The sequence below is a fragment of the Atta colombica genome, unplaced genomic scaffold (assembly GCF_001594045.1).
Source record: "Atta colombica isolate Treedump-2 unplaced genomic scaffold, Acol1.0 scaffold191, whole genome shotgun sequence".
NCBI lineage: Eukaryota > Metazoa > Arthropoda > Insecta > Hymenoptera > Formicidae > Atta > Atta colombica.
This window is the reverse complement of record NW_017259284.1, coordinates 91,290-99,766: the sequence shown is the minus strand read 5'-3', so window position 1 is coordinate 99,766 and position 8,477 is coordinate 91,290. Positions and strand designations below refer to the sequence as shown.

The 8,477-nt window shown below is 35.6% G+C and overlaps 1 pseudogene; it reads left to right on the top strand.

Annotated features, from left to right (window-relative positions):
- The first annotated feature begins 4,042 nt into the window (after positions 1-4,042).
- Positions 4,043-8,477, top strand: part of LOC108686822 — a 13,909-nt pseudogene continuing 9,474 nt past the window's right edge.

Here is an 8,477-nt window from a genome sequence, read left to right as displayed (position 1 = left end):
CACCGTATGCTTGAGTTTGATGTATCGATATAACGTCCGATTAGCCCGACTCAATATGATCGATGTCAAGCGTGATTCTCCAACATCGCATTCAAAAATGCTATACGCAATAGTGATATCTTCAATGGACATCAACTCATCAATTGTGAGCTATTGGCTTTAGTTTTTAATTTGTTCGAAAAAAATGATATAATATTATGTGAATAAAAATTTTTTTCGTTTACATCACTGTATATGTACTTTCTTTGTTTCCCATCCTACTTATCCTATATCATATATATACACCTATCCAGTAAGACAAAAGAATGAATAACAAGAATGAAAATAAACGCGCAATTCGGAGAAAATTGATTTTCTCGTTTCATACCATTTACTTGGTGGCCATTTACGCGTGATATTTGTATCACATTACATTGATGATAATGACATCACCGCTCAAACATGTCGTGCTATGTCGAATGTTCGTGAAAAATCTGATCACGTGATATATACACTATTTGGCAAAGTCGCATTTATATCAAATCGCATTGATGATATCATCATCAGAATATGTCGTGACATGTCAAATGGTTTTGGATGCGAAAATAAAAAAAGGGAGATTGGTAAGTATATGAGATAGCGCATACGGCGGCGGCGGCCGAAAACGCATTTTGGTGTGGACGCGGGGTCCGCGGTGACAATCCGAAACGCATTTTGGGATGGACGCAGGATTCGCGGCGGCAGCAGTGGCGGCGGCGACGGCAGTCCCCAATGATACGTGACGTCACAACATGGCGACATTATATCGGTAAACACCGATAGCGCCGGGACTATCCCGCGCCTTCCCCCTCCTTTCTGCGCCTTCCCCCTCCACCCGCGCCTATGAGTCCTCTCCACGTCCCGCATCCCCCTCTAACCCCATGGATTAGAACCCGCCTAGTATACCTACTATAGAAGATTGCCAAGTTATTAATTAATTAATGTTAATATAAGGGCTGACATTAGAGATTTTTACTCCGATCACTTCCTTTGTTTGACGCGCTCGCAATTGTTTTATAGTTGTTTGCGAGTGCTCTTTCATATCTTTAGTTTTTATACGCATTTCGCGTATTCGCTTCAAAAAACAAATATCGCTTTTACCATTAAACCGTTAAATTTTAAAGATATATATATATATATATATAGATAGATAGATAGATATATATATATCCAATCGAAATGAGCGCTACCGATTATTTAATTTCAGCTATTCATTTATACGCTGCTTATTACGAAGATCATTGTATTTAGTTGCACATGCAACTTGTAATTAGCAATTTGATTGTTGATCCAAGAGTACCGCGGTGAATATATTTAAGCAGATGAAATTGAAGTTGTAAAAAAAAGTTTTAATCGATAATTTCATACGATCTTCATCAATGCATTTACAGTGCTCACAGTGAGCGCGTGAGTATAGCGGCGCAAAAGCCGATGTTCGCGATATGGGTTTTACGTAATGTTGTATATAATTCATCGCGCTTACCTTTGTTGTCGTAACGGTTAGCTTATCAGCTGATTTGACAGCCGGACATCATTTCGCCATCTCTTCCTCTTATTGACATCAACACGTGTATGGTACCGGAATTTATGCATTCTGTACTTCTTAGAACAGTAAAGTAATTCATAAATCTTTGGTATGAATCAAATAGTGTGTAAAAAGATTGAACGACATTTATAAGTTTCTATTTTAAAATTCCTCCTAATATCTTTCGAATGCCAAGATCATTCTCTCTTGCATTTGTAAAGCATTTGAGTGATATGTTTGGCTTTTATTTTACTCTTTACCTACAATAGTTGAATATTTACCGGATAAATATGTTTAACGTTGGCTTCTATTTTCAAAAGCTATTATATTCTTCAGAGATAATATTGGAGATAATATTTCAAATAAGAAAATCGAAGAAGAAGAAATTTTCCTTAAGCTATTCATAAGCTTTGTAGAAAAGGCTGTATTCACCTTTATGGTGATAGATAACTTAAATAACAATGTCCATATGCTATTACATCTTGGATTTTGCGTAAAAAGATAGGAGCTCTTATGGGCTTGGTCTGCAATTCCTTTTAAGGACTTCTTTTATATATCATTCATAGTTTCTAATCAGACAAGAATTGATCAAGGCGTTCAAATACTGAAAAATAAAGTTATAGAACATCATATGTAAGTCAAGGTCATGATCCCAAATAACCTAATCAACAATCATTCTTAAAAATAGTAAAAGACAAAGGCTTCTATAAGGCTTAACTTTGTTATAAAGTTATTAACAATCAAAGTTGCTAATTATTCGTCATGACCTTGACTACATATGTCAAGGTCTAGATCATCGGAAAGTCCCTATACTAAATAATTATCAAAACTATTCAAACTTGTACTATTGGTACATCTTTAAAAATTACTTTTAGTGAAACTGAAAACATAAGTAAATTTTTAACATTTGTAGGTATAGTGAATCAAATCGAAGAGAATTATGTATTCATTCTTACGGTCGAGTAAGAATTTTTTTGAAATTTATACATCCGAGAGATACGCACTTATAAAAATAAATAATCACAACATTGAGTTTAAAATAGAAAATACTAAATCAAAACAATAATGAGGCTTGATTATAGATTATTTTTTACAATGTTCGGCAATGTATTTCTCATTCTATCTTTTCATTTAAGCCTGTTCTACAATGTGTATTTTATTCCCTGTTTCTTGTTTTTTGCTAATTTTTATCTTGTTTTTTGCCTCTTAACCCGTTTTTCGTTTTTTATCGCCCGAGATCAAAATTAAAGTATTTCTCCGAGAAATTGAGTTTTTATAGATTTTTGGAATTTGAATATTATGTTTAAAATAATTTTACTTATCCACGTTGTCACGTCCTGACTGACGAAATTGTTTACTAACTATTTAATCGTGGAAAGTAGAGCAGAAGCGCGCGGGGTAGAATGCTCCCTTGGCTCCTAACATGAGAAAATATACTACTCAAATATTTGTATGATACGCAGTCTTCGTGACCCTTTCGGGACTTCGTCAAAAACGAGTCAAAATATCCTACAAGTATCTAGGCATCGACGTTGCTTTCGCTACAGCGAGGGTTATCGTCATGCAGAGTTCGCGTGAAAGGGATAGGAAGGTGAAAAGAATTTTTACTTAACAATTTTTATTCTCAAACTACATTGCTCATTACTGATAATTCTCAGCTAAGAGTCACACGATTTTCCAGTGACCTTCGTAGGTCGCGTAGGGATCCATCGCGTAGGGAACCTCCATCGTGTCGGAAGGGAAAACTTCACATCCTTGGGGACGCAACTGCAGACGGTGAGGATATTGGACGTGGTGAGACGCAAAAACTACATGGTTAAATCTAGAGAAGACGTTTCAAGATTCAGAACTTAACAGAAGAATAAGGCTGCTTCGTACGACAAAATAGAAGATAGCCAATTAGTTGAAGATTATGTTAATCGCATAATTAGTACTGCACTTAAAGGCGTTGATATAGAAATTGACAGTGAATGGATTGAGGCACTAATGTTGGGTTTTCCGGAAAGTTATAGACTCATGATCTTAGGATTAAAAAATTCAGGTATGCCGATTACCGCGAACTCTATTAAAACAAAATTATTGCAGGATGTTAAAGATGTCTCTAAAAGTAAAAAGTCAGCGCTTATGACTAAACAGTCGTCGTAAAATTTGCATCACAACAACGGAAGGGTTCCGGATGTTTTGAATACAATAATATGGATATTTTGGTCAAGGACTGTCGCAGCAAGAATAAGAAAAAGTAATTATAAGAAAGTAATTATAAGAAAAAGTAATTATAAGAAAAAGAAATAAACCACAAATGAAGAAGGTAGTTTATCTAGTCTACGCTGTTGTGTAATATATTGTTATTTGGTGAAATAAGTGAAAATGACTGATACATCGATTCTGCGTCTGCACATGACTATGTCTCGTGATTGGATGCAGGATGCCAAAAAGTTAAAACATGAAGAAGTTACAATAGCAAACAAAAGAAAATTCCAATTAAAAGTCAATTAAGAGATGTGCAAGTGTCTCAATATGCAGGCCATTTCCACTCTTAAGGATGTTCTTTACATTCCAGGTTTAGCTACGAACTTGCTATCTGTAAGTACCATAAGATCGTAAAACGAGAAAATAAAGTGATTTTTTACTCAAACGGATGTAAGATTTTCGACAGTTAAAACCAAATAATTACTACAATCGCTGCAGTTGGAAATATTATAATGATCGTTTCTTGGGAATAATGACATCACAACAACTCGCATAAAATATATTTTCTCCAGAGAGTACAGAACGATAGCTCTCCTTCACGACTTTTGTCGATCTCCTCGAACCGCGCTCTCGCGGGGTCGAATCACGCTCGCTCCACCACGCCGCAGTGGTCTTCACTCGCCTTCAACTACGCAGTGGAACACATGTACTACACATCAGAGACACGTCTCTACTTCGGTCATTCTGACTGCTGACCGACTCGGGCAGTGACTTATGGTCTTGAGAATCACTCGTTACATATATATGGAAAAAACCATTTCGCAAATCTAAGATATTAATATTTGCACGTCCTGTAACTTATCTAATTGGTCTTCTATTAGAGGTAGAAGATATCTATCCTTTACTATTACCTGATTCAGCTTACGGTAATCGACAAACGCGTGACGATCTATCCTTTTTTTTACGATTACTATTGGGCTGGCGTATTCGGACAATCAAAACTATATCGTCTTTCAATCAATCGCGCACCTGCTTCTCGACAATATCACGTTCTATAGTAGGCAGTCTCCATGGCCGCTGATAAATTGGTTCCTCTGTCTTTAAAACAATTCATTTCAACGTTCATCGTTTTATATTTCAAGAGTGTAATTCGTCACTATATGTTTAATCTTACTTTTTACCGCCGCGTTCATCTATTCACCGATACCCAAAGAGATTTCATCGCATATACTTATGTCAGCAAAAAATACGATTATATTTCTTTTGAAATTTCCATCTCATCCTTAGTAATAATAATATTGGCTTGAAGCAATACGTAGCGCTTAATAATAATATCTAACGTCATAACAGAATTCGGAACTACATATATCTTAACTGAAAATTTCTCATTATCTATTTTAATTGCAGTCTAAAAATATCCCAACGGTTTAACTTCAGCTTGATCAAACCCGACTAAAGAAAACTGAGTGCTTACAGTAGGTTCCTTTAATTCACAATAAATTCTTTCACAAATAAACGTCACGCAACCTGTATCAAGGCCGAAATCACTGATTACTGTCTCTTTATACATATTATCATTCAACGAGATAGAAATACTACTGCCGTGGTATCTTTATCATTATTCGTTTGCTTATTTCTCGCATTCGCGACGCATTCGAAAGATCTATGTCTGAACTGATTGCACTTAAAACATTTTGGCCCTAACTTTTTGACTTACTTAGTCTTTAGATGCCCGACATTACCGCGATTGAAGCACCATACTGTTTTGATTTGACCTTCTAGTTTCTTTAATAGCTCTTGTGCTGGAGATGTCTTTTTTGCCGCTGATGACTTTCCTTGGATATTCTTAGCAACTTACATCTGATTCGCCTCCCTTATCTCTTCATATGCCCGCAGGCGCTCTTTAAAGTTACGCATTTTTTTGGTCCCATAGAAAATTGCTTTATTTCATTCGTCATTCTGAATGCTGGATGATATATCGTATCAATGCCTCGTTCTCGATCATTTCTTTCACTGCTAATTCCTTCATTATTAAATAGTATTCTGTTTTTCACCTTTCTTCATCATTCTCTTCGACAACATTTAATGCAATTGTCTATTTTAATGGAAAATTTATCTTTTAATAACTTTCAAGGTTATCCAGTTCTTCATCACGCCTTCGTTTTGAATATAGAATTTTGCAAGTCCTGTCAAAAATCGTTTAGCGAATATTAACTGCTGTACTTCCATCCGAAAAGCGCTCCTCAAAATCTGCTATCCATCGTTCGACCGGACAGGCATCACTGCCGTCAAAATTTCTAATGGAGCCTTCCACATCTCGAAATGTTAATGCGAAATTATGGCGCCTCGTTATTCCTCTCTCTTGTCTCGTGAGTAACTCATTACGTCTTGCACAGAAGCATTTTCTGCTTCATTCATCACACCTGCCGGTGTTTCCATCGATGCTGATCGCGAGTGGATAATCACTTTCATCACTCACTATTCGTCTGAGCCGTCGTTGTCATCATCATCAGAGTCATCATTTCTTTGACACAGTATACTAAAATTCGTCAAATCCTTGCAGATTCGCTTGCCTATATTTTCTTTCAGTCCTCCATAATCCAGATAAAAAATGTTGCAGATCGCTATCAGATCGCGTTCCGAGAAGGTTTTCTGAATAAATGCAATCTTATCTCGATAATCGTCTTCTTCGTTTTGATATGTGAATCCGCTGAAGCTTTTCAAATGACTATGATTCTTTCGGTCGCCAAACTAGTTTATGAAATGCCTGAATCACTTTCACCAGAAAGCCATTGCAATGTTTTTCCTAATTCTATCGTTTTCTCCTAAGCACTCCATTATATTCGACACTAACTGAATTATTTTCTTATCGTAACGTTACTTCTCACGTACATGTCATGTCTCTTTGTCGTATGCGCCATAGCTTTTTGCGCCATCTTTCGCATCTTCAAGTATCCGACTTAGTATATTCTCGATGTTCTGGATTCTTCTTCTCATCCTTTTCATCTTTCCTTGTTCCTTCTTTGTTATTTTTTTTCCTTTATCCTTCTTCTTTTGTCCTTTGTTCTTCTTTTTTTCCTTGTCTTCCTTCGTCTTTTACTATTTGGAATGTCTTCAATCACGAGTATCGTCGTTCTGCGTCATACAACGCTGATACCAAACTTCCGGTGTCACCACACAAACAATTCACAATTCTTCAGAATTCTTACGTTTGTCTGACACAATCCCGGCTGAGACCCCAAATTGTAATGATCGTTTCTTGGGAATAATAACATCACATAACTCGACATAAAATAATATATTTTCTCCTATATAGAGAGTACAAAACGATAGCTCGTCTCCTTTACGACTCCTGTCGATCTTCTCGAATCGAGCTCTCGCGGGGAATCACGCTCGTTCCACCACATCGCAGTGGTACTTGCCTTACTACGTAATGGGACGCAGTAGTACTACCAAAACGTGTCCCTACAATATGTACAGACTGAATCGTTCTGAAAGTAAGCATGCTATGTTAGTCAAGATAGAAAGGAACAGCAAATTGGGCCTAAAGAGGAGAAGAAAGATATGAAAGATATGAATTTCTTCAGGAAGCCATTGGTAGCCTTCTACATGCAGCGCAGATTTCACATAAATTATGTAGTTAATGCATGTAGTCCGTACAGTGACTAGATAATCCAGGGATGTCATATTGGAATGCAGTAAAGCGAATTTTTTGTTATGTGCAAGGAATTAGTGATGTGAAATTAATTTTCCAAGTCGAAACTTATCAACAACTCACTGGATATTGTGACTAATTGGGGAAACAATTGAGGAAACCGAAGATTGATTACTAGCTTTGCCTTCCAAGCGTTTAGTAATTTAATTTCTTAGAATACTAAAAAACAACCTATGGTAGCTCTATCAACAAAACTGAATATATGTTAAATGCAGCAGTGCAAGAGGCACTGGTTCAAGAGTCTACACAAAGAGTTCAACCTGAAATATCTGACGAAATCAAGATATATAACGACAATAAAAGCGCGATTGACTTGTCGATGAATTATTGTATCGTGTTAGGAATAAACATATAGATATACTGCCATTTTGTTCGCGAACAAATATTTAAAGGCAAATAGTTTTAAACTTATAACATTTAAAAAATGATCGCTGATTTTCTTACTAAGCCCGTTCCAAAGGACAAACATTATTATTGTGTAGTTAACTTCCCACACATCATGAATGACTGTTTGTCGATTTTTCCCAATCGGCATATAGTCAACTGTTGAAAGTCGACTTAAAGTCGACAGTTTTAGTTGACTTTATATTCAGGGTTGGCAACGTTATCTCATAAAAATAACTCGTTACCATTCTTTTTCCTAAAAAATAACTCGTTTTCATTACTCGTTATTGATTTGCAAAAGTGATTCGTTACCATTAATAATATAAGGAATCGTTATTTTTTTTTCTTAACACTAATAGAATATTATATGTAGATTTTTTCAGTAAATATAAAAATGATGTGAAAATTTTACTTTTTATTAGAGGAATAGAGCTCAAAAAATATATACCCATAGTAAACATTGTGCATTATTTTTATGAATGAAATGGAATGCTGTCATATCACATAATATATATTGCATTTTTTATAATTTTTATACTTAAATTTATTTTTTGTATTACTTTTAATAAGATATCTTTAAATTATGCGTTTAACTCTTAATACCATACATATATAATTTTCTTTTATTGTGCATGATGGGTCGTT